At 46.4% G+C, this 26574-nt stretch overlaps 1 long non-coding RNA gene across 2 annotated transcripts in view; it reads right to left on the reverse strand.

Moving 5' to 3' along the window:
• Nucleotides 1-10239: 10239 nt before the first annotated feature.
• LOC118919006 (uncharacterized) overlaps nucleotides 10240-26574 on the reverse strand; it is a 29567-nt gene continuing 13232 nt past the window's right edge. For both annotated transcript variants that reach the window (XR_005027344.2, XR_008998789.1), the window contains exons 2-3: nucleotides 20850-20973; nucleotides 10240-10415 (exon numbers count right to left, since the gene is read on the reverse strand). This is a non-coding gene — a long non-coding RNA (uncharacterized LOC118919006). The remainder of the gene's footprint in view (nucleotides 10416-20849; nucleotides 20974-26574) is intronic.

Here is a 26574-nt window from a genome sequence, read left to right on the forward strand (position 1 = left end):
CCACTCCTTTCTGGCTGGCCTCTCTCCCGCTCAAGGCCTTCAACAGTGTACACTGGGCCCAGGGGCTCTGCTTGCTTGCCTAGGTCTGTGCTCCTCCCTCCCGTACCCCCGTGGGCTGCAGAAGCACCCCACACCCCAGTCTCTTAAGGCAGACTGGGCCTTCCCCAAACAACATTCCTGTCCCAACCGTTTCCTCTGTGTACACACTGTTGCCTCACCTGTCCTCACCCAGCCACTGCTGACTCAGCTCAGCACTAGCTCCTCCAGGAAGACCTCCCGATGGCCTCATTCCACCCAGCCCCCTGTGGTCTGGGTGGGGAGCCCCTCCTTCATACTGACTCTCATTCAGCAAGTGCTTGCTGGCTGCCTGCTGGGTGCTGGGCCCTGGGCCGCACACTGGGGATGTGAAGGCAAGACATGGTCCTGGCCTTCAGGGTGCTCCCAGCCCACTGCCGAGGAGCCGGGTGTCAGGGTCAGGCCAGGCCTGTACTTCTGGAGTTCTCTGTTCCTGTGTTGTCATGTGTGTGGCCTGCTTGCTTGTCTGTCTTGCCCACCATGCACCACTGAGGTCCTGAGCGCCATGTACCCCTGCACTGAGCACGGGTTGTAGCATACCCGGTCCTACGCCCTCCGTGAACACATGGACAGCCAAGTGAGCAAAGGAACTCAGCCATGAAGGTACGTGCAGGTTTGCAGGACGCCACCCAGCATAGATGCTGCCTTGGTGCGAACTCTCAGGTGAAGAGGTTGCTGAGAGTCTTTTCATGTGTATGTGTCAGGGAGAAACTGGGGTTCCCCGAGCAGACACTCTGGCAGGGAAAACAAAGGGGCCGGAGGGGTCTCCCTTTGGAAGAGGACCCTCGTTAAACACTCCCTTCCTGCTAACGCGCACTTTCCCCGCACACTGGAGTCATCGGTGAGGTTCCCCCAGGACTAGAGTCTGTGTGTGGGTGATTTATGAAGAAGGAAGTGCCCCTGGGGACCACAGTGGCAGGATCCCAGCCCACACCTGGCCCCACAGGGAGCTCTGGAGCCTGTCACACCCGGGATGGTTTATTTTATGTGTCCCCTCGACTGGGCTCAGGGTGCCCAGAAAGTCGGTAAAACATCATTTCTGGTGTGTCCGTGAGGGTGTCTCTGGAAGAGGTCAGCACCGGAACCAGGGGCTGAGTTAAGGGGCTCTTCCTCCCAGTGCGGAGGCCCAGCTAGACACAGGGCCGAGGAGGGGCTGATTCTCCGCGCGAGCCGAGACGCCCCCTTCTCCTGCCCTCGGACGCCCGCAGACTCGGTCCAGGACTCACACCGCCGGCGCCCCTGCTTCTCAGGCCTTTGGACTCAGACTGAATTATAGTCCCAGGTTTTCTGCTGCTCCAGCTCGAAGACAGCAAGTGGTGGGACTTCTCAGCCTCCCTGATCACGTGAGCCAATTCCTGTAACACATCTCTCCGTGTCTCCATCATCCCTCTCAGCTTTAAATTTAGCCTGTCGGTTCTGCTTCTCGGGAGAACCCCGACTAATCCAACACCTCAAAGCTTAACCCCGGGGGAACGTGACCTTGAGAGCCCTTCGGGTGCTAGCAGCCTGCGGCCGAGCCTCTGCTGGAGGCCAGGTGCAGGGACGGGCCAGGAGGGACAAGGCCAGGGCGCTGGGGGTCTGCAAGGAGGATCTACACCTTGTGGGGACAAGAGTGCTCAAGAGCCTCGGCGGAAGGGGGCGAGGGGTGTGGGGAGGGGCCCCGTGTTTCTAGTTTCGCTTCTGAGTCTATGTTTACCTGACGGACGCCAACTGCCACGTCCGCCGGGGGCCTGGCCTGCAGCCGTGTTCCCTGGGTGGTCAGCCAAGGCGGGTGCCGTGGGCCTGGGCTGAACCCCAACATGAGCTCCGCTGTCTAGTTCCAAGAGGGACTCCACCTCTGCCCTCAGGTTCTTTGCTAGCACTTTATGCTACTGTTTCGGAGTGGACAGGCATGGCCCAGGCAGTCCAAGAGGACGGAGAAAGGCCTTCCTGAAGATCAAAGCAGGTCCCTCAGACACCCGGCTCCCGGGTGGACACTGGGACTGAGAAGGCGGCCGCGGAAGCCCCGAGGGCTGAGCGCAGAGGGAGCAGAGCGCACTTTCCTTCCTTGGCGCAAGTTTATTTCTAGAAAACATTATTTTTAAAGAGCCGTATTTATGGATGCCATAGCTAAAATATTTTCGCGGGACACGCTGTTATCATCTCTCTCTCTGCTGTCTCCAGTTCTTGGGAATGAAAGCATTTGTCTCCAGAAAAAAGGAAGGCTTATGTTAGAAAGCAGCGCTTGGGGAGTTAACCACTTAACGAATTTCTTAAGTGTTTACAGCAAACACAAGCTCAGTGGAAATGTTGGGTGGGGGGAAAGAGGGAGCCTTTTGAAAACTTTACAAACGGCAGTAGCTGCCCACCCCCCCAGTAGCAGGAGGGGACTGCAAATGAAAGCATCTCAGAGCTCAGAAGGAGGGAATGGTAGCTGGAGGGAGTGAAGGGAGGCAGAGAACACAGGGAAAAACATTATTCCCACTTTGCTGATTACAGAGCTCAACCAAATCCTCCCACGCCAGAAAGAACAAAGTACTCATTTCTAGCAACCCCAGAACAGAAAGAAGAGGATATTGGGGGAATCCCTTCGTATTAAGGAGCAATTAAGTTATTAGGAGATTTCAGAGAAGTTCCAGCTGAACAGAGCCTTTCTTGCACATTACAGAACGCCTCTGAGCCCTTCACGAAATTACAAGCTGCAGCACCTTGCAGTTACTTGTTATTTTTTGTCTCTTATATTCACTCATTGACTCAGCAAGCAGCAAGTGGCTTCTATGTACAGGTCAATGAAAAACGGTTTTAAGGAACCAAAAACCTTCAGAAGAAAGAATCGAATCTGGAGGTAGAAAGCCAAGATTCAAGCCACCACCTCGCCACAGGCAGGCTTTTTCACATGCATTTGCAAGTGGGTCTCAGGTTTCTCATAGGTAAGATGATGACTCTGATAATGCTTTGCAGAGTCAGTGAACAGGTTCGGTAAATGATAAAGTCCTTTACAAAGGTTAGCTGTCATTATTTTTGTCAAGTTCCCTGACGGGATGGGGTGATCACACGTCCTGGTTTGCCCAGAACTAGTCCCAGGTTACACCTGTTTTCTCAGCTCCTTTTCATTTTCCATATGTCCCAGTTTGGCAAATAAATTGTACGACCCCCTCCTGGTAGGATCGTCTGTGCCGGAGGAGCGTGCAAGGGACGACCAGAGTTCCCACTTGATCATTCTGCTGTGTAAATTTCTGTATCTCACCGGCTATTCCTGGAACTTCCTTTCTGCCTAACAATACCTGCTCTCTTTGAAGTTGCAGCCAACTCAGGTGTGAAGATTAAATGTGTTCAGAAATGAGTACTCTGCTGCACATTTGCAACAGAGGTTTCTCAAAAGAAAGAAAAGAAGTAATTTGTGGATCACCCCTCATGAATGCAAAATCTGGGCGTAAGGAAATGTTTTCCAGCACAAGGGCATCCTTCAGTTCATAAACTGAAATATTATATTTCCAGGGAACATTGCTGCTGGCCCCTACAATAAGCACAGAGTACTGCCTGAGTCTGGCAACAGCAGAAACCCAGCAGATTTGGGGCTTACCCAGTGGAATGAGGCTGCTGAGTTGTGGCTGAGTGGGAGACACCGCGGAGGGGCTGAATCCGGGATTTCAACTTGAAACTCTCATGCCCTTGGCTGTGTTTCTCAATCTTGCCCTGCTTCTGTTTCCTGACTTGGGGAGTGGGTGCGAGCGACTACACTGCCTACCTCCTGGCGCTGAGGCAGATAGAGGTTTAACTCAGCCTGACACGTGGCCGATTGTCTGTCAGTTGTAGAAAGGCGTATCATTCTCAGTTCTCCCAGCAGGGCTCTCTGCAGTGGTTAGTGTGCATTTGCACAGCAGCAGAGATGTGGCAGAAGGGAGCAGCCCCTGCGTATACCCTCTTTCCCTTGGCTTTGTTTCCAAATACCAGCGAGAGCGGTGCAGAACAAAGACGTCCGAATGTGGCCCGTGGGTCTGGATTCTCTGTATCAGGCAGTCATTGCCACGATCATGCTGTGTAATAAACGACCTTCAATCCCAGAGGCTTAAGACAATAATGATTCACTTTCACTGACCTGTAGGTCACCTGGTGTTGACTAGCCTAGGCTGAGCTCTACTTGGGACTGCTCGGGTGCGGGGATTTCAGAGGTCGCTCTGAGAGGGTATGTCTCTCCTCCTCCTCCGGCAGCCGGGGTCCTATCCAGAGGACGCTCTTCTGACAACAATGGCGGGGATGCCAGAGGGCCACTGGAAACCCTTCAGGGATCTCATGGTCTGGGCTCAAAACCAGTTACTTTTCTGCCCCCATGTCATTTCCCAAAGCAAGGCACACAGCCATGCTCAGAGTCAACACTCCCCCAAAGGGCCATGGCAAAGATACAGTGGGAAAAAGTGGGGCCGATTCTCAGCATGTTATCTTTTACAAAAAAGAATGGAGCAAACAAATTCTGAGTACCTCTGATGGGCCAGGGCTTGTTTCCGCTTCAGGAAACCCTCTGAAGTACATAATTTCTCTCCATTTTATAGATGAAGAGTCTAAGACTAAGACTGAATGAATTAGCTCTTGCTATCTAATGAAACGATTCCAAATTTAGTGTCTGAACATCTTCTTTTGTTTAGCTCACAAATGCCCTGTCAGCAACCTGGGCTGGGCTAGACAGGCCTCACCAGGTGGTCTGAGCTGAGAGCACTTGTGCACCTGTGGTCCGGCAGGCCTGCTGCGGGCTGGCTGGTCTGAGGTGGCCTCGCCCACCTGTGTGGCAGTTGGCCAGCCATCGGCTGGGCGGCAGGGATCCCTGGGCCATGTGTCTCCCCTCACCCAGCAGACTAGCCTGGGTTTGCTTACTTGGGGGTAGCTGGTTCCCAGGATGGCAAGAGAGGTAGCCCCAGGGCGCAGGCACTTTCGCCTTCGCTGCCTTATTAGCTGAAGTCCTGAAGCCAGAGCCTGATGTAAGGCCGGCCCAGAATCAACAACGGGGTAGATAGAGGAAGTCACACAAAGGACGGTCACTCTGGCAATCTACCCCAGGTACCTTTCGCGGGGCCCACAGTAAACGTGGGCAGGTTCCCTCCCTGGTACTTTGGGCCGGCAGCCTGGGGCAGGCAGCACAGCCCACGAGGCATCCATGCCCCTGATGTGTTCCAGACATGGCACATCACTTCCCACAATGGGCGTGAAAGCTGCCTGGTCTGCACGGGACTTTCTACTCACACGCATCCCAACAGCCTTATGTCTTGGGATTTAACTAAAAATGAACAAATAAATGTATTTACATGACCTTGGGAAAAAATGACATGAATGTCTTAGAGGCTAAATTTACTTTCAGAAAAAAAATTCTTGCATATGTGATTTTAGATTAATTCTCAGAAAGTATTTTCATAAACAGGAGTGGGGGGTCCTGCGGGTCTCAGTTCTCATGCCCACACCGGTGTACCGACTTGGCAGGCTTCTCCTGGGCCTGGTCTCTAAAGAAGTGCCCGGGATTCACTATCGTGCCTCGTCTTAGCATCTGAGCTTTTTCTATGTAAATAGATTCAAATGCTTTCACCCATTCTCCACCGTATATCTGGAAAAGGGCAAAATCATTTTCCAAATTGGAGAGGACGGGAGTGGGAGAAATGTGTTCGGTGTTACTGCAATTAGTCACGCTTTGGAATATCCTGGGGAAAGTCTACTCTTGAGTTATTATTGACATAGTGAAGTGGACGAGGTTAAAAAGAAGTCTGCAGGCACCATTAATTAACCTCTCCATTATTTTTATTTCCCCATGCACTTTCTGACGGATAGAAGATCACAGGGTCAAACCCTGTTAGAGCTGCAGGCATCCCAGCATTCATGGAGCTCAAGCCGCCTGCTTTCCAGGGGCGGGAGGAATCGTTGGCACTCCTCCCAGTCACCACGGGCCGCCGGGTGGGCACACACCCTAGTCCCACTTTGTTTTAGAGGTGGTCCCTCCTCCAAATCCTACCAGTCCTGCAAAGGCTGCTCATATGCTACTTCTCCTCCAGGAAGCCTTCCTGGAATGGATTTCTCCTCCCCCTGTAGCTCCCAGCCCTTTCTTAGAGCCTTCTTGCAGTGGATACTGGGGTATTCTGCCCAGTTCCCCTCCATAAGATGGAAACGTTCTTTCCCCCAGCTGCTCACAGTGATGAGCCTCGCTGGCAACTGCCTTTGGTCTCAGGGAATAAGTCACCCAGGGTTACATCCCTGAGGGGACCTGCAGCCAGTGACTGGGTGAAGCAGAAACACTGAGCTCAGCCCTTGATTTGGAGACCTGGGGGCTTCAGAGCTCCTGTAGCATCAGCTGGAGCCTGTCACACCCGCCTTATGGGTCTGCTTCTCCTTCTGCCCAACCCTTACCTCCGTCCAGGCGCACCTCCCCACAGCACCCTCAGGCACCCCCTGCTCCCCCTCTCAGGGCCTATTTCCAGGGAATTTGATGTGGGACAGTCTTTCATGGCACCTTGTGTCTCATTTTGTTTGTTAACTGGGTGCTCTGAGGCTGAACTCACCCTGATTTTTATTTTTCTAAAAACCTGATGGCTAAAAATGAGAACTCCTATTTTTAAAGTTGCCCACAATTTCCTCCTCAGCTAGAGGTGAAGGCCAACCTTACCTCTGGGAAAAGACTGCATGTCTGTCTATTTGGGGGTGAGAAGGGCATGTCAGTGTCCTTGTGGTTATGCAAAGGGGAGCCCCAAGCCTGCTGTGGGATGGGGAGGGTGAACCCACAACACGATTGACTATCACGTGCTGATGATACTCAAAGCTGTCCTGCCAGGCAAGGAGTTCCAACTTCTCAGGGAAACTGGTCAGGGGGAGGGGGTTTCCTTCCTTCTCTGGCCTGAGAGGAAGTGCGGCCTTGAATCAGCGCTGGCCAGAGGGGTAAGAGGAAAGCCATCCCCTCGCTCTTGGGTGGAGCCGGCTGGCGCTGGTGTGGGTGGCCATCTGGGACGGACACCTAGGAAGAGGGCAGCCAGAAGGGGACACTGTGAAGGGCGTGGTAGTGGACTCTAGGAGATATGCATTCTGGAACCTATTTTAAAAATTGTCCTCATCTGAGAAATCTTCTGCATACATGGATGTTTTATTGCCCTTGTCTAGCTTGGATTAACACATAGTCTACAGGCACACACCTGATCATCTACATTTGCTCTCTTACAACACTAAACTATGTTTTCTACCTTTATCTTGTATCTACCTACCACTTCAGCATTTTATTAAAAATAATAATAAAGGGAGAAATGTGGTATCCACATATAAATCAAGTATAAAAATCAAATGAGTATTCATATTTGTACTGACTGTTTAGAGTTCATAATGCATGAGGAAAACCGAAGGTTTCTGTGATGACTGCCCTTGTACTGTTCACTATGTAACTAATTCATTATGTAAGAATTTGTTCTCCATGTAAGAACTTGTTTGTTATGCCTCAGAAGATTGGAGACTGACGAAAATTAGGCTTGGGGTGGATTAATGATTGTGCATTGAGCATTGACTCCCCTATACAGAATTTTATTGTTGTTAACAACCATTTGATCAATAAATATGAGAGATGCCCTCACAAAAAAAGAAAAAAAAAAGTATACACTTCCAATGGTAAAATAATAAGTAACCGGGATGTAATGAATATAGTCAAGATATTGTAACAGCTTGGTATGGTGATAGCTGGAACCTAGAATCATGTATATAAATGTTGAATCACTATGTTGTACACCTGAAACTAATGTAATGTAATACTGTGTGTCAACTACCCTTCAATAAAAAAATAATTATCTAAAAAAAAAAAAAATTGTCCTCGTCCAACTCCAGCCCCTGATGTTATCCCCAAGCCCCCATGACTAAGGAGGTAAAAGGGAAATACCCGTGTCCACACTTGGGATGCAGAAGCCGAGCTCCAGCAGCGTGGACAATAGGCTATATCTGATTACATTTAATGAGACACTTTTCTCTGGCTGGAGGCAGAAAGAGAAATCAGAGAGGTTCAAAGCACAGAAAAGGGGCAACGCACGGCTGTTGACTTAGCAGGCAGAGAGGGTCAGGTGCAAGGCCCGGATAGTGGCCCATACGAGCTGGGAGTAACCCTGGCCAACAGTGAGCCAGGGCACAGGGACGTCAGTCCTACACCTGATGCTGGGGTTCTTGTTCGCAGAGTTGAATAATGAACTTCGCAAACACTCAAGGTAGGAGAACAAGGCAGAGGCTTTTACTTAGAGATAAAGTGAAAGGACAGAGCTCCTGGCTTAAGGAACAAGAGAGCCCCAGGGTGGGGTGGTGCATTGTCTAGGGGTTTTATTGGTGGTTGAGAGACAAAAGGCTACGGATGTGCACCTGCTAAGGGGTCCCAAAATGTTTATCTTTGAAGAGACATTAAGTTTCTTATTAGTCTTTCTGGTTATTTACAAGAAATGTACTGCTCTGATTTCTTCCCAGGATAGCAACTTCCTGGTCTGGGAGCATATCACGCAAGACTACCTCCTTTGCTCAACCCGACCCTGACTTCCGTCCAGGCACACCTCCCCACAGCACCCTGAGGCACCCCCTGCTCCCCCTCTCAGGGCCTATTTCCAGGGAATTTGACGTGGGACACTCCTTCGTGGCACCCTGTGTCTCATTTTATGTTTGTTAACTGGGTGCTCTGAGGCTGAACTCACCCTGATATTTATTTTTCTAAAAACCTGATGGCTAAAAATGAGGGGAAGTTTACTTTTTAACAACTTGGGTTTTAAAATGCAATCTTATTTTCAAGATGGAATCCTTCCTGTTTGTTTTGGGTTTGCTTGTTAAACTGCCCAGGTGGCGAATCACTTGACTAGGGCTGGAGGAGGAAAAGCAACACCTGGGTAAAGTCAGGAAAATAAACTGGGCCCCCCAGCAGGCCAAAGCAAATCCCACAATGGATTATCTTGCTTTGTTTTTTCCAGAGGCCCTCACCCTGCTCTGTCTAAGCCTATGGTCCCTGTCTTACAACTATAAGGAAATGTATTCTGCCAACACCCTGAAGGAGCAAATTCTTCCCCGGAGCCTCCAGACAAGAGCTCAGCCAGCTTACACCTTGGCCACAGACTTGTGAGAGCCTAAGCCGAGACCAGATAGATGACTTCTACCTATGGAGCTGTGAGCAAATGGGTCTGTTCTAGGTCACTACGCTTGTGTACATTTGTTACACAGCACTAGAAGACTGACACAGTCTTCTCTGAGAGCTCTTTGCAATAGGTTTTGGGTGCACACTAAACTATGGACGAATTCCTCTTATTCTTATCAGCTGCACAACCCTGGCCTCAGTTTCTTCATCTATAAAGTGATGGATATGATGCCTATCTTTCAGTTGTGTCCCATTTACAGGAGTCTGAGGTAGGTGGCTTCTCTTGGGAGAGTCCTTAGCCACACTGTACTCAGCTGTCTCCTTCTACAACAGGCCCCGTTAACACTCCTCATGTCACTGTTCTAAGATCACATCAAACAAGACCCTGGAAGGAGGGCATGACCCCTATGTTCCTTATTTACCGCCAACCTGAGCGCAAACCACACCCATCACCCACCCAAGAACAGTCCACAAAGAGCCATTTCCCACAGGCGCGTCATCAAGCCCTGTCATTTTTGTGTACTGCGTTAAGAAATTTATTGACTGTTCAAGAAAAATTGCCTAGATATATTATCTTTTCACGTAGCCAAATATCTCAATGCAACATTTTATTTGCATCAAAAAATGAGACACCATGGAAGTTCAGAGAAGGCCCTGAGCTTTGAGACTCTCTCCACAATGAACACGACTGGCTTTATTATTTTATCAGGAAAGAGCCTTCACCAAAGAACCTATACCACCTAAAGGGCTTTTTACACAAGAAGCTATCAAATCAGAAACTGTGTTGTCGTTCGTCTTTTCATTCAGATCCCATCTTACACGTCCCACAGGGACAGCTCCTAATTAAGATATAGGTGGGCAGTAAATTGGGAGAAGGGGCTGGCACGTTCACCATGAGGTCACATGGCCGCCGCGTAGACGGCTCCCATGTCATTGTCTCCCAGGCACTGCAACATATCTGAGCGCCAGTGATTCACGGGTGCCCTGATCACGGGCCCATGTTATCGAATAGATTTCTGAAGTTTTCCACCAAGCATTTTATTTTAAATGACAGTTATTTTTATTAATGGGCGGGCCCTGTCAGTTTCCTGACCCTGGTCGGGAAGGATAGCCTTCTGTTCAAATGGCAGTCATCATTTCTGTGAAGTGATGCATGTAAAGGAGGCAGCCAGGGCGAGGCGCCTCACCAGGGCTGTCACTCAAGTTGACATCTCCATGTCAGAGCATTTTCTCAAAGTTTTCTCCATGTGACCTGCAAGTTAAAGATCAGTAGGCCCCCTTCAACCAAGCCATCCATGTGCCAATCATCCTTACCTAAAGATGAAAGTTACAAATAAGCCCGGGCCACTATTTATACTCCTGTGCCCGGCCTGTCTTCCTCCTGCCAATCTCTCTCTCTCCTTAGGGATACCTGGCGGCTGTGCTCCCAGGCCAGAGCACAGATCAGCCAGTCCCGTTTCTCCACTATTTGGTTTCCCTCATGTTCTGTGATGTTTTATAAAACAATCATGTCCTCCTGGCCTTTGTGCTCTTTTCTACCTAGTGGGAGATGAGGAAGTCTTCCTTCCTGGGCTTTTCCTCTCCACCTTCTCCCTCCCTCCCCCCTTCCCCCATCCTCCTTCCAGGCCTCTCTTCCTCTTCCTGCCTTCCCCTCCCCTGGGCCCTCCTCCTCCTCTTTCTTTGTCTTTGTCCCTTCTTTAGTCCTTCCCTGTCTGGACATCTTCACTCCAGGGAGTTAAGCTAGGACCCTGCCCTGCCCGGCTCCTTCCTCTAGACCTGCCTGCCGCCTCTATGCACACCCCGCCCCAGGCCTTCCCCCCGCTGCCCGCCCGACGCCCTGGCCCAGCCAGTGTCCTTCCTCCTGCCCTGACGGAGCCACTGCTTCCGACCCGCTTGCTTCCCTGGTGAGGATTCGTCTCCCCACCCCGGGGCCTTTGCTTCCCTTCGCAGACCCACCGAGGACTCCTTAGCCCCCTGACAGAGGTGCTGCTCTGAGTAAAGACCCCTGCTCGTGTGCCTGACAGCTTCTCACCCAGCACCTTCTTCGCCCAGGCTCTGTACAGGCACTGCGGTTCCATGGCTGATGAGACCCTCACGGACCCAGCTCACAAGACACATGGAGCCAACAGGGCAAACAGACAGCACGTAAATGTCTCCCTAGCTTATTCGTGATGACTGTGTCACAAAGGAAGAGTCTATCATCAGCCAGCACATGTCCTGGGTGCTCCTAACCTGCGAGGACCCCCATGCCAAGCTGCCCCTCCTTGATAAACCCATTCTGCTCATGAGAACCTCCCGGCCCTGAGGATGGGAGGTGGACCCATCCTCGGGGGTAGACATGGCTTTCCACTCTTTGGGGGTGTCTTCAGAATGCTGAGCCAGATGCCCGGCCCTGGGATGGGGGAAACCACCACACCAATGGCCCTGTGCCGTGGGAGGGAGCATCTAAGTGTTTGTACGGCCTCCAGCATGTTGTCAAGTGAAGCCTGAGCCCATATTCTCGGCCTCCGCATGCTGGACCGCTGCCCCCAGCACCTGCTCATCAGCCGTTTGCATTCACACAGCAAAGCTCCCCGTGCATCTGAAAACACATATGAGTGCTGGGCATGAGAGCCCAAAGGTGCCTGCACTGCCACTGAGCGGAGAAAAGGGGAGAGTCTTTAAAAGCACAAATGCAGTGAAGAGAGAGAAGGAAATCATTTATTAACACCTCTAGCCTCAGCTTCCCCTTGTGTAAAATGCAGTAGTGATCGCACGAGAGAGATTTCCAAAGCATTGCATGCATCATTTGCCCCAATAAATGCCAATCCCCTTTCCCTGGTATGTGTGATTCAGAAGTCCCAACTGAGAATCCTCCAACATAATAAACGTGGGAATGTCTACAAAAAGGCCTCTGTTCATGGGGGTGGGCTCTGGAGACCCCACTGGCAGGGAGTGCAGAGATCTCGCCAGCCAACCAGGGGAAGGAGAAGGCAGGAGAGCACGCACACAGACCACTGCCTTTCTCTGCTTCATTCTCCACTTGTTGGTTCATGCGGAAGGGGGTCCCTGGGGGAAACTGAGGAACGTGGGCTGACCAGGAAAGACTGGGCCGGCTATGGGGGACGGAGGTTTGCACTTTGCAATCTAGCCTGGATGTCTCCTACACAGATCCTGGCAAATAAGACTAGTGACAACTACGTGAACCTCTCTACCAGATGTTTCTCCTTGTAATTTCAGAAAATTCATGTATGTGCAAAACTGAACCGAGGCAGACATTGCTAACGTAATTGACTAGGTATCATTGGAAAATCAAATACTTCCTGTAGAGGACTGGCTTGAAGATATCAGAAGTTTAAAAAACTAAAACTACAGTTAGCTTTTCAACTAAAACAGCAACCCAAAGTCAGACAATTAAATGGGGAAACCATGCACGAAAGTCACACGCAGAGGAGTAGATCAAAGGAAACTTCCATCTCTTATAAAGACCAAGAGGGACAATTCAGACTGTTACGGCATATGCTGACAAATGGCTGAAGTGGGGAAAAAACCACCCGGTAACTTGATTTCTCAAGATCTGCAGAGATCAAAGGCTCAGAAACGAAATACCTCAAGAAATGGCACACCCTTTGTTTTTATTACTAATTTGGGGGGCAATTTGTATTTCAGAGCCATAACTCAAAGTTTGGCACGTCATGAGCCAGGGTCAAGAGAGGTCAGTGAGCTGGCTGCGCAGTGAGGAACGCTGCCCTCAGATGCTGGCCCCTCCCCAACGATGAAAGAGACCCAAGACCTCTGTAAATTACATGGTATCTCAATCAAACCCTCCTGGGTCCAAGACACTACTTTTTCTAAGTTCAGCACTACACCACTGTGTATGAACATGTCAGATGTTCCATCGTTATCATTTTCTGGCATTTTACCCCCTGGTCTTTCTCCCTGTGATTCTCTCTTCAATATCATCTTTATTACCTTTGAAGCCTGGTCTCCTTTGAATTCCCTACGGTTTCATCTGTATCCGCAGCACCGAAAACAATCTGTTTCCCTGATCTGTCCAGGTAGACACTTGGCAGCAGGTAAACAAAGCATCCGGATGTGTGACTGCTTCAGCTTTCATCTGGAACTTCGGCGTAATGTAGAGAGATCTTGGATGAAAGCTGGCCTATTCTTTCGACTTTCTGCACTTGGTTATCATTATATTGTTATTTTTATATAATTTACCAGCTCATCTAGGTAGCCATAAACAGGCATGGTGATGCTGTTAATATTTTATACACAAACAATTATCCTTGAAATGTAAGTTAGTAAATGGATTACAAATGAATCCAAGAATATTTTGGCAAATATCCCCAGTAAGCTGCACTGGGACTTAAAGCCATGGAAACAAGGCAGCGTATTCTGTGTAGGGGATCAATGGCGTGTTTGAAAAGCTTAATGAAACATTAAGATTGTTGATATTTCTGATTCCAGGAAGGTAGCAGAGAAGTTCAATCAGGTATCTGGTATCATAGAGAACATAACTATGATAGATCAGAAATACATGTCCTATGATCAGGATATTTGCGTCTCTCCGGTAAAGAATCACACACAGGATTATTGCAGCGTGTTAGAGGAACCTGAGAAGTTGCTTCTAGTGCTAATCAAGTTCTTAGCAGACACGGTCCAGAGTCCACGGGGCCGCGCTCAGCTCTCCCCTCGCTTTGCAATGCCAGCAGGGACCTGGGTGCCAGCCTGTGCGTGGGCTCGAGCTCATACACCCTAAATCCCTTTGGATGTTTCAGAGATCCTGGAGGGGTCTTCCTCGGCGTGGCTTTTGCTTAAAGAGCTGTGTTTTTTTCTTAGTTACTTTTTATTACAGAAAATTCTAAGCACTTTCTAAAATCAAGCCACATAGTGAATCTGGAAGTACCCAGCACTCAGCTTCAATTAGGAGCCTTTTACCGATCTCACAGCTGATTTTTTTTATTGTGGCAAAAAAATACAGAACATAAAATTTGCTATCTTAGCCACTTTTAAGTATACAGTTGAGTACATATTGTTGTAAAATAGATCTCCAGAGCTTTTTCATCTTGTAAATCTGAAATGCTATCTCCATTGAGCAACTTCCCTTTGCTCCCTGCCCCAGTCTCTGGAAACCATTGTATTTTCTGTTTCTATGAATTGTACTGCTTTCAATCCCTCATATAAGTGGAAGCACACAGTATTTGTCTTTCTGTGCCTGGCTTATTTCACTTGGCATAATGTCCTTAAGCTTTATCCCATGTGGTGGCATGTGACTAGATTTCCTTCTCTTTAAGACGGAATGATATTCCATAATATGGATGGACCACACCTTGTCTATCCATCCATCCAACAGGGGACATTTGGATTGCTTGTACCTCTTGGCTGTTGTGAACAGTGGTCTTTTGAACATGGGTGCTCAAATAGCTCTGCAAGACCCTACTTTCAATTCTTTGGAGATATGCCCAGAAGTGAGACTGCTGGATCACACAGGAATGCTATTTTTCACTTTTTGAGAACACTTCATAGCTGTTGTATCTTTTTTATGATCACACCAACAGTGCCCAAGAGTTCCCAAATCCCTATATCTTCACCAATACTTCTTTTCTTTTTCTTTTTTTTTTTTTTGATAGTAGCCATCCTGAGGGATGTGAGATGATATCTCACTGTGATCTCGACTTGTACTTCCCTAATGGTTAGTGATGTGAGCATCTTCTCATGTGCTTGCTGGCCATTTGTATGTCATCTTTGGAGAAGTGTCTAGTCAAGTCATTTGCCCATTTTTTAATCAGGTTGCTTGATTTTTTGTTGAGTTGTGATTTCTTCTTAGAGACATAAAGAAGGTTTCCTGTTTTGTTTTTAACCACAAAAATTGTAAAAAGAAAAAAATGACTAGATCACTGAAATGGAGATCCAGATAATTATACAGAAGTGCTTTCCAGTACAAGCCAGAGAGAATGAGGTTAATTTGAACTGTCCATATGGCTAATAGGAATCATTATTCAGTCATCAGACACGTACTGGCACTCTTCTAAACCAGCCCTCCTAAAGCCACTGAGCCACGAGTGTGCAAAGCCTCTGCTTTCAAAGACCTTACAGCAATTCAGGAGAAAGGCAGGATTTTTTGTCTGACTTTTTAAAAACAGTTTTATTGAGATAGACTTCACATACCCTATAATTTACTCATTTAAAATATGTAATTCAATGGGTTTCTATATATTAATTTTTGAGATAACAAAAAATATATAACAAAAATGTTTATTTTAACCATTTTTAAGTGCATTTTGGGAACAAGATGGTGAGGAATGTACTCCATAGGCTGGCCACCAGCAACCTTCTGCCCCCACAGGCTGGACAGGGAGTAACCTGTGACAGACAACAAATCACTAGTTCTATTTCTACCTTCATTGTTGCCTTCAGTTCAAAGACAAACACTAGAGAGAAACCAGGTGGGTACTAAATATGCCCCTCCTGGTTGACATCCAAAATACATAAAGAGCTCACGCACCTCAACAAACAAAAAGCGAATAATCCAATTAAAAAATGGGCAGAGGAGCTGAACAGACAGTTCTCCAAAGAAGAAATCCAGATGGCCAACAGGCACATGAAAAGATGCTCCACATCGCTAATCATCAGGGAAATGCAAATTAAAACCACAATGAGATATCACCTCACACCAGTTAGGATGACCAACATCCAAAATACAAACAACAACAAATGTTGGAGAGGATGTGAAGAAAGGGGAACCCTCCTACACTGCTGGTGGGAATGTAAATTAGTTCAACCACTGTGGAAAGCAATATGGAGGTTCCTCAAAAAGCTCAAAATAGAAATACCATTTGACCCAGGAATTCCACTCCTAGGAATTTACCCTAAGAATGCAGCAGCCCAGTTTGAAAAAGACAGATGCACCCCTATGTTTATCACAGCACTATTTACAATAGCCAAGAAATGGAATCAACCTAAAAATGGAAGCAACCTAAGTGTCCATCAGTCGATGAATGGATAAAGAAGGTGTGGTACATATACACAATGGAATACTACTCAGCCATAAGAAGAAAACAAATCCTACCATTTGCAACAACATGGATGGAGCTAGAGGGTATTATGCTCAGTGAAATAAGCGAGGCAGAGAAAGACAAGTACCAAATTATTTCACTCATCTGTGGAGTATAAGAACAAAAGAAAAACTGAAGGAACAAAACAGCAGCAGAATCACAGAACCCAAGAATGGACTAACAGTTAGCAAAGGGAAAGGGACTGGGGAGGGTGGGTGGGAAGGGAGGGAGAAGGGGAAAAGGGGGCATTACAATTAGTACACATAATGTTGGGAGGGGCACGGGGAAGGCAGTACAGCACAGAGAAGACCAGTAGTGACTCTATAGCATCTTACTATGCTGATGGACAGACTGTAATGGGGTATGTGGTGGGGACTTGATAATGGGGGGAATCTAGTAACCACAATGTTGCTCATGTAATTGTACATTAATGATACCAAAATAAAAATAAATAATATGCCTCTCCTTCATTTAGTCACTATTCACCAATCATTTGGTATGAAGATCTTTTAATTAAATATTTTTTTTACCAAATGATTCATTCATGTGATTCAAACATTAGAAAGTTCCCAAAGGACGTCAATCCCCCATTCTCTCCAACAGGGAGCCAGGGTTATTACATTTGTGTTTTTGTTTCCTTTTCCTTGCAGAGCTCTTAAAGCATTAACAGGCCAACAAGCTTAGCTTCCTCTCCCCCCAATTTTATGATAAATGGTGGTGTGTTATATACTTTGTTCTGCACATCGCATCTTTCACTTAACAATGTATTGGAGAGCTTTCACGATGAGCTTTTGATCACCACATATAGTAAGAAATCAAGACTTCTGATGACAGCAATTTTTGCAAAGCATTCAGTTATGACTTGATGACTTGTGTGTGAGTCCTTTGTCATCAGTGTCTCCCAGATGACTCTGCACCAAAGTTCCCAGCCTGAATTACCCGGGTCATTTAGGTGGAAGGAGACCCCACTCCTACCTGAATTATCCAGGCACTTATGGTTGACTAGAGTGGATATGAGAATACATGGCCCTTTCCTATCTCCCAGGAGGGGCATACTCCTCTGTACTTTGATCCTGACTTACTTTCAAAATCAGCATAGCTGGTCTGTGGCTTGAATTAATTCACTGATGCATTGAATGTGAGGCAGTAGCTCAGAAAGATGAGAAATGGCTAAATGGGAACCATTCTGTACCCAGAACACCAACAAAACACTGTGAAGAGTAAATAAAGAGCAGTCAAAAGGCAAAAACCATTCACTGAGCTGCAAGTTCATGGCAGATCTTGAGTCAGATCAGATCCTAAATCAGCTCCGCTTCTCCAGGTGAAATGCAATCCTTCATCAGAAGGGAAGGTATGAAAGTAACTCGTATTACGGGGAACTGGACTCAGGTTGAAAATTCCCCTGTCACCACAGGTGAGCTGTTCCCAAGCAGAGACTTTGATTATCAGCCCGAGCTCAGAACACACCGTGAAGGAGGATGGAATGACTGCATCAGAGGCAACAACAGGGTACAGAGAGGGCTCCTGAGTGTTAAAGGGATGAAACAGACGTCACCCGATGAAACTTTTCTCCTAACCTTACATGAGGAAATGAAGCAAGGTGAGAAAACGGGAGGATTTCATTTTGGCCAAAATATTCCCTCTACAGGCCTCTCTGGTAGTATTCGCCACCACCCCACTGAATTATCCTCTCCTTGTGAAATTAGCGTCCGAGCCAGACCACCTGCCACCTCAGCCCAGTGCTCTTCCTTCATGCATTGCATCTCAGCCTCCAGTCCCTTTGAGATAGATACGTCCAAAATGATCCATCCCGTCTTCAGTGCTAACGAAAAGGACAGGTTTCATGCGGTGCACATGTCCTGGCCCAGTGCAGACTCTGTGCCCAAGTTTCGGTTCCCATCTCTGATCCGTGCAAACCGCTGCCTCATTCTGCTGTCCTGTACTCCTCTCCTTCCCTTCTCCCTCTGGCATGCTCAAGAATCCGCAAAATTTTAATATCTTCCCCAGATGTCCCTTGGTCGTGCCAATTCAATGTTTTAAAAATATTTTTTATTTCCTTAATTCCACTAACAGATTTACGGCTTAACGTTTCATCAGTAGCACAAACTTGTGGGTTTTTAACCAGAGAAAGTGAGTTTGATCACTGGAAATTGTCTGTTGCAACATTATTCTTAAACCTCAAGCGAGAAGAACGGGTTGGTCGGGGACGGATCTGTTTGTGCCACCTGCCCCGGCGCCAAGGCATGGCTGGAATGAGAACCCTGCGGTTGTGAGCGCATTGTTTTGGAGAAGGATAACATGGCAGGAGGCTGTTGCTTAATAACCAGTTGCCTTCTGAGCTGGAGAGTTAATCACTACCATTAAGCAGTGATCGCTCCAGGTGAGAAGATGAAAACAGCCTCACATTTGTGAAAGTTTGAAAGTCGACAATGCGGTGGGAGCTTGATGAGAATCCTGTTTTCAGTTCTAATTGTGTTTGAGCTTCGGGGCCTGGCTTTTTGGTTGTATCTCTTTTTTTTTTTTAATGGAAATTAAGGTAACACAAGTTGATCCTGGGGACCACCCCTTTCTGGGTTTTACCTGTCCGTCATGTTTGGATGTTTTTACAATCAGCCTGTATAATTTTTGTAATTAGAAAAAGCAACTGACATTCTTTAAAACAAAGGAAACAATGTCTTTTCATTCTTGGGTTTTGCCTAGCTCAGTCTTCTGTGGATAACAGCAGCTGCTCAGGGTTCAAGGATGTTTACCCAACTGTGGTAAACAACAGCAGATTTTTGCTTTTGCTTTCTGACTCTGAGATGAGATATGCAAAGACTGTTTCCAAGTAAGAGAGCAAAATCAAAAACGGCGGAGAAGACGGGAGACGAAAATGGTCATCCTTTCTATCCTACCAGGCATTGTCTTCAGCTTGCCCATCAGTTCCCCAGAGCCGTCCTAGGCCCTCCCCTGAGCCAGAGCTTACGGTTCACAGTGGTGGGAGAGGAGTGGCTTGTGGAAGGGTAAATTCAGCCTGTCCTGGATCTGAGACGCTGACGCCCAAGCCTGCCTGAAGTGTCAGTCACCGGGGGAGCTTTATACTGAGTCCACCCCCGGAAGGCGGGGATGTGATTGCTCAGGATACAGGCCAGGTGTTGCTGCGGGGCCGCCAAAGTCATGACCCTCCCGCCCCCACCTGCTGCTGCGGTCAGAGCTCTTCTGCTTAAGGCGCGGCCCACTCGCATCAGCAATACTGGGGGCTCGACAGAAATGCAGACTCTCTGGCCTAACCCAGACCTTCTGAGTCAGAACCAGCATTTCAACAAAATCCCTGGATGTGCCATGTGCCCACTAAAGAAGAAGCATCCATCTAAGCCTCAGTGTCCCTTGGCCGCACTCACCCAGTCCCCTGGGGAGAGGGAGTCTTCTCTAGTCTCTCCTGTTTCAAAGCCATCTCCACACCATTGAAGGAGTTCAGAGTAAACCACTGTAAAATTATTTGGGGCTAAAGACATTGGGTTCCTGAAATCTCTTACTGCCTAAAAGCAGAGCGTCCCAGAAAACCTCAGTGCTCACACATCTTCAGAGCGGTGGTGCTCTTCACCTCTGACATGACACCAACAGACCTTGTCACAAGGCTGTGTTTCCCCAAAACCCTTTGCTTTTCCCCAAGTGCCCTTTCTCCCCCTCTCCTAAGATGTCATCTGTCCTCCCAGGGTGCCCTCTGCCCCTCCCACCCGCTTTGATATGGTGCATGAGCCCCAAATTCTGACTGCTTCCTTGAGCCGCATTTCTTTGTGAACTCACACGTATATGTATGTAATTTAAACTGTTTTTTTCTCTTGCTCATCTGTCTTTTGTCAGTTTAATTTGCAGGCCCCCAAGCACTGATCGAAGGAAGCAGAGAAAAAGTTCTTCCTGATCACAGCGTGCAGATGGCACAGGATGCAGCACAGACCCCTGCACCTGACAGCAAGGCCGCCACACTCCGCCCCGACCTCTCCGGAGGTGGTGTGTATCCCTGGCCTCCTGGAACCCCGCTCTCCAGCCAGGGTCACCATGGAGATGTCAAAGCCTTTCTGGGATTTCAAGCATTTGCACAAAACGCTCGCTCCGCATAGGCTGTCCTGCTACCTCAGTTCTCCCTGGGGGTCTCTCACTCTTTAGAAACAGTTCCAACACTTCCCCATCCATGCAGCCTTCCCTGTTTCCTCCCCAAAAACGTTCTCAGTGCCCCACTCTGACTCCAGCACCTCTTACCTAGGAGCTACTCAAAACGCAGCTGTGTTTGAATAAATGTATGGAACTCTAACTTCCAAGCAAGAGGGGCCTCTGTTCTCGGTTCTGAACCTGAGGCCCTGCACACCCAGATACACACACAAAGAATGTTTTAAAGAATATGGGGGTATCTGTCACTGGGCAATGTGACAGGTGATACTGGTATAGGGCCACCTGCAACCCTGAACACGCGCTCAGGTGAACAGCAGGACTGAGGAACACACTTCTCCACATCTCCTGCCCTGTGTCCCGGGAACAATAAAGTACCTGAGTCCCGATGCCGTGAAGGTTTGGGGTCGTGCCTGTGGATGTCAGGAATAGGCACAGCTTCAGACCAGGGGAGGATTTGAGCAGCAGAAGTATGTGGGGAAGATAAACAACGAACTCATTACCTTGGCGAATCCATCCCCCTAGGTAGGATGAACACAAGAGATTCTTGCATAATGAAGCATTCTTTGGGGAGCTGAGAGTCCATTGTCTGTTTCTCTTTGTCTTCCAACTTGTGGCCCAGAGGTACTGAAAAACATTTAGCAGTAGGAAAATAATTCATATTACTCTTAAACATGTATATTTATGGATCCAGATGTAACCCGCCTCCAGCATGGTACCACCTTCTGTGGCTGCAACTACATGGGCATTGGATACTTGAACTGAAAGTAATGTTATTCTGGTAAACTAGTGAGATTAGCAAAATTTTCAAAATTAAATAAAAATGCATCTCTTAAGAAAAGTTTCACTCTTTGTACTTGTTAATGATATTTTCTACATCCCTTTTAATTTGAAGCCACATTAACATGTTAAAAGAAAGTCGTTTTTAAAAACCTATGAAAAATAATGGTGTTTTTGTTATTTGTCACATTTGCTTTCTTTTGGTTTTTATATAAATATATTCAACTTGTATTTTCTTTGGTTACAACTACATTCTATTTTTAATCCTTAAATTGCTGAAGATAAATATAAGGCAAGATCATGACAGCAATAAAAATGAGAAAGAGCTCCGAAAAGAAAAATAGAACACCTTCAAATAAATAATCTGCCTAACATTTTATAGCCAGAAACAGTGAAAGTGAAAAGTCTATGTCAGGCATGACCCACATAAATTGGCTAGTAAGACATTACAAACTCTATATTTAATAAAGTTTTAATTCTGATCCAAACAAAGAAAATTATTCTATTCAGAATATACACAACTTCAAGGGGTCAGACAAAATCCCTGGAACCTTCCTTATCTTCCTCACTACGTGAGGATTTCATTACCAATCAAAGCAGTAAGAATGAAAAGGAGGATTGTTTATAACAAATTCACAACCCGGAAGCAGCACGCAGAATGCTGGCCTGTCCGTTAGAAGATGGAGAAAAATCCATTCATGAAATCATCAAATCACATGAGAAAGACGACATGTCTAGAGCTTCCCTCATTCATTGTAGGGTGAGGCTAAAAACAGCATGGAAACCTCTTTGACAGCATGAGACTGTTTCACGCAAAACTCAACGGATTCAAATTAGCAAGTATAATTTTCACTGGATGAGCATAGCGGAAAACTGAATTTTATACCAACATCTTTAATTTTACACTAACATCTGTCAAGTGGAGAAAGACCCTCTAAAAGCAGGCTTACGTACTCCAAGGCAAAAGACCAAGAACTTTGTTACATGTGTCATATAATTCACAACCAAATTTCAAGATCAACTATAGCCAAAGGAGTTATTTGAGACTAGAAACACTTGGATTTTTATTAAAACAACACAAAATGTCATTCACATACATATGAAAAAGTACACACACAAGCACAAGAAATTAAAAAACAGGATGAGTAAGTAACAAAACCAGCAGTGTTCACCCGTGACAAGTAAATGCCAGTTTAGAACATTGTTGTGATGTTCTGAGAAATCTATTTTGGGTCTAATATTTAGCCAAGAGTTATGGTGCTTTTTACTAAAAGCCTGCTATTTACAGAAAGCAATAAAAATTTTTTAGGTTTAATAGAAATAATTCCAACTTTTATGCTAGGATGGCCAAAAAAGTAAGATGGATAAAAGTAATAAAATGAACAATCACTATCTAGAATGAATAATTCAAAATGAGATTATTAATTTAAGAGGTAATAAAGTGAGCAAATCAGTCATACATAACATAAAAACCTAAGTAAACATTACTCAATGCAACTAGATGGTACCACTGATGAAAGTCATGTTGAAAAACAAACATTTATTTTATCAATTGTTGAAGAAGAAACAAGAACATATTGCATTGTTTTCACACCTTAGAAATACAGTTTTGATTTAAGTAAAGAACTGGAAAAATAGCTTTCAATTTTAGGTACTGATTTGAAAGATCACTGAGAGTAAGTATGAAAATGGCACATAGTTGGTGAAGAAAAAGGTGTATGGGCCAGAATCTTGGCCAGAAATGCAGAGGCTCCTAGTTTGATTTGTTACTGAAACAGTTGGTCTCAAGTCGGCCCCTAGTGATGTGTCCTTCAGACTAATTACACAGGTCTGAAAGGGTATTTTCTGGATCTGCCCAGAAGGAAACAACCTGATCAAATATCAAATCTGACCTTATAGCTTTTCTCAGACATACAAGGAGAAAGCTAACTAACTTCTGTCAAGTGACTGGTTTTAATTTAAACATGAAGAGACTTAAGCAAAACAGCAAAGAGTCACCAAAAAAGCAAACATGTGGAAGATGTAATAGATTTCTAATTTGCATTATCCGCTGCTGTTTGGTGTATATTGCTGCTTGCTCTTATTAATATTATCAGAAGATTTCAAAAGAAAAAAAACAGTTTAAGTGTAGGTACTTCATTTTTTAATTATTAGAAAATATCTTTTGGAAATTTTACAGAAAACGGGTTGTCTTATAAAATTTATGCAAAATATGCATTCCATAAAAATGTAAATAAATTTGAACAAGGAAACGAAAATAATTAGATAACTATGAAGATCTAAATAAAAATACTGTCCAAATTCATTTATATAGAGAATACTTCCTGGGCTTTGTGGACCAAGGGATAGTTCAGGTGAGTAGAGACATGAAAAAATTGAACAACTTACTGATTATTTTCAGTTTTGTTTGTAATATTTCAGGATTGAAAAGTTTGAAAGAAAAAATTAATATTAAATCAATCTAGTTATTGCTTTAAGAGATGGTAAAATCGCTAAATAATGGTTAGAGATTTATGTGATTGAATTATATTTTCTGCAATAATTTATCATGTGTTCCTATCACAATATGTGAACATGATATGTGTAATTCATGGTCCGTTTTGGAATCTAAGTGTTGTATGCAGAATTTTACTGATGACTTCAATAGTTGCTACTTCACAGAGCAAGCATCCTCCAATTTGAAATTTATGAAGACTAAAAACCATGGTAACTCAAAAAAAGTCTAATTTGGCATTATTCCACATAACATGTAAATGATGTGAAAATATTCACTATAACAATGAAATCAGTGATTTTACTGCAATATGAATTTTATGGACTAAGTATGTAATTTATGAATTATGCGTCTCTTGATTTTATTACTCACCCATCTATCACTGACCACGTAGACCATGTAGATATACACAATAATTAAATTTGCTCATTTTTCATATTTGCCAACTTTCCATCATGTAAAACTATAATCAAATATTTTTAATGTTATAACGTTTTTGTTTTAGTGTATTAATATTTAATATACGTCTACTTTCTAATGCATTTGAACATATTTTTAAATTGTTCTTACAAGGGTATAGGTCTCAAATGAGGAGGATGAGACATAATTTGTTAAGAGCTTGTGAGATTGGTGATATTTTTAGTTATCGCCACTGTGGTACAAGGGCCCCACTTATTCTCTTGTCCCAGGAGTGAACCTTCAGATGACAGTGACATGTGACTCCATCTCTTTCAGGGACACTCCTGGAACTGCAATCCTTTCCTCTCTCCTTACCCTGACTGGCTCCAACTCATCTGTCCGCGAGGTGGAGATGGGGCCAGGGGTGCTCCCAGCACTGGCCCTTCCAGCAAGGCCCCGGGGCTCAGCACCTGCTCTGGACCTTGCAGCTGACCTTCTGCCCACTGATGGCTCCCATACAGCAGGACCCTCTTCCCCAGGTGCACTGTTCCCACGGGACATGGCTGGAAGATGACCCGTGGGTGCCACCCCAGAGAGACTGAGTCTCCCCCAGCTTCAGTGTAATAATCGCAGGACCCTGTGGGTCCCGCTGGAACTGAGCTGTGTGCTTGGAGCACCATGACTGGCAACTCCCCCTGAGTATCATGGCTGCAATGGGGAAGGAGGAGTTCCCCTGAATTTCCCCCAAATGGGGCCTGCAAGCCCACTTGCAGCTGTGCTTTGGCGTCCTGGACAAGCTCTAGGAGTTGGGATCTCCCTTTTGCATGTTTCCTACTGCTGTTGGTAACAGATGACCACAAACCTAAGTTTATTTAATAAACACAAATTTATTATCGTAGGGTTCTGGAAGTCAGAAGTCTGAAATGGGTCTTCCTGAGCTCAAGTCAAGGTGTCGGAGGCTCCAGGATGAATCCACTTTCTTGCCTTTTCGACTTCCGTAAGCTGCCGGCATGGCGGGCTCCTGCTCCCCGCCACCTTCCAAGCCAGCAGCGGCGCGCTGAGTCTCTCTCACACTACGTCGCTCTGGCTCTTGCCTGCCCTCCTCTTCTCCCTCCTAGGACCAGGGCAAGGGCGAGGTGAGGCCTGACGCGAGCCCCACGCCCATCCCTGAACTGGGGTCAAGGGATGGGGTGGCATTAGTGGCTCAGTCTGGGTCACGTGTGTGTCCCTCCCTCCAACAAGCACGTGGGATGCAGTGATGGGCCGCCCACAGCAGCAGCCCAGGCCCGAAGCCGGGCAAGAAGCTTTCTAAAAAGGTCTCAGATGCCCTTCTGATTGGACAAAGCAATAAAGTCGGCCACAAATACTCATGATTTAAATCATGGGGGGAAATTTTTTTAATTCAGAGTATAAACATCATCTCAAATCCTGTCATCCCCAAACAACTGTAGTGAATACTGTGCAATATTTCATCCAAGTCCTTTTTTTCTAGGCACATGCACATGTTGACTATAGTCCTGCCATATCGTACAGGCAATGTTGAATCCTGCTCTTTTTACTTGAAATTGTAACAGAAGGATTTTTCTCACGTCACTTCCTTTGACTCTGTGCGTGCACGATCCGCTTCCTATCCCTCTCGGCTCTTTCGCAGACGGAATTAGAGACTGCACACAGGACTGCAAGGAGTACCGGCTTTTGGATTCAGGGGAATTTGGGCAAAGGGAGGAGAAAGAGGGATTGAAAGGACAAGCCTCTGTGACCCACAGAGCTGCTGAGATGAACGAATGACACGTTACGTATGAAATGGCTATATTTACTAGCGTTATAGTCATTCATCATCAAGTGCATTTTCCCCAGCTTTTAAATAATTGAGTCCACAAGAGTCCTGAGTTCTGGAGGGAGGCTGTGCTCTCCTGCCGCGGGGTCCCGCAGGGAAAGGAGCGCTTTCCCAGAGAATCCACGGTAACAGGATTTTCCCAAAGCTCCTCCAGCTTCAGGTGAGGAGAGGATGCTATTCCGAGAGCTGCTGATAATACCAGCATCCAAACCCACAGGCTTTGAAGCCGCTTAAGTGAAATTCACATCAGAACTGGATTCTGGTTTAGCTCAACTTGATTACTTTGGACCATGAAAATAAGTCCCTGCATCACACAAGGATAGTGATGGAGTAGAACTTGTTTGCTTTTACAGAAATGAAATTTCGACTGGAATTAAATTGTCTTCATTTAACAGTACTAAATTCTCCGTCCTTCTCTGACTTGGATTTTCTTTTCCCCAAGATAACAAGGACAGGCCCCAGGTGTTATCAGTGGCTCAGAAAGCACAGTCTATATACACAGCCAGGTTTGGCTGTGGGCTTACTCAGCACCCAATGGGCTCGGCTTTCCTTGAACAGGACCACGGGAAGGTGGGGTGCCTCGACCTCCACGCCTCCCGTCCCTCATCCTGTCTGTCCTGTCTGTCAGCAGGTGCTGTCAGCTGTAGGTCTAGACTCTCCTCGGCTACCACCTGTAGCTAGGTGCCGTTCATCCCTCCCCTGCACCCCCACAGGCTCA

Source organism: Manis pentadactyla, chromosome 8, assembly GCF_030020395.1.
Source record: "Manis pentadactyla isolate mManPen7 chromosome 8, mManPen7.hap1, whole genome shotgun sequence".
In the NCBI taxonomy this organism is placed as follows: Eukaryota; Metazoa; Chordata; class Mammalia; order Pholidota; family Manidae; genus Manis; species Manis pentadactyla.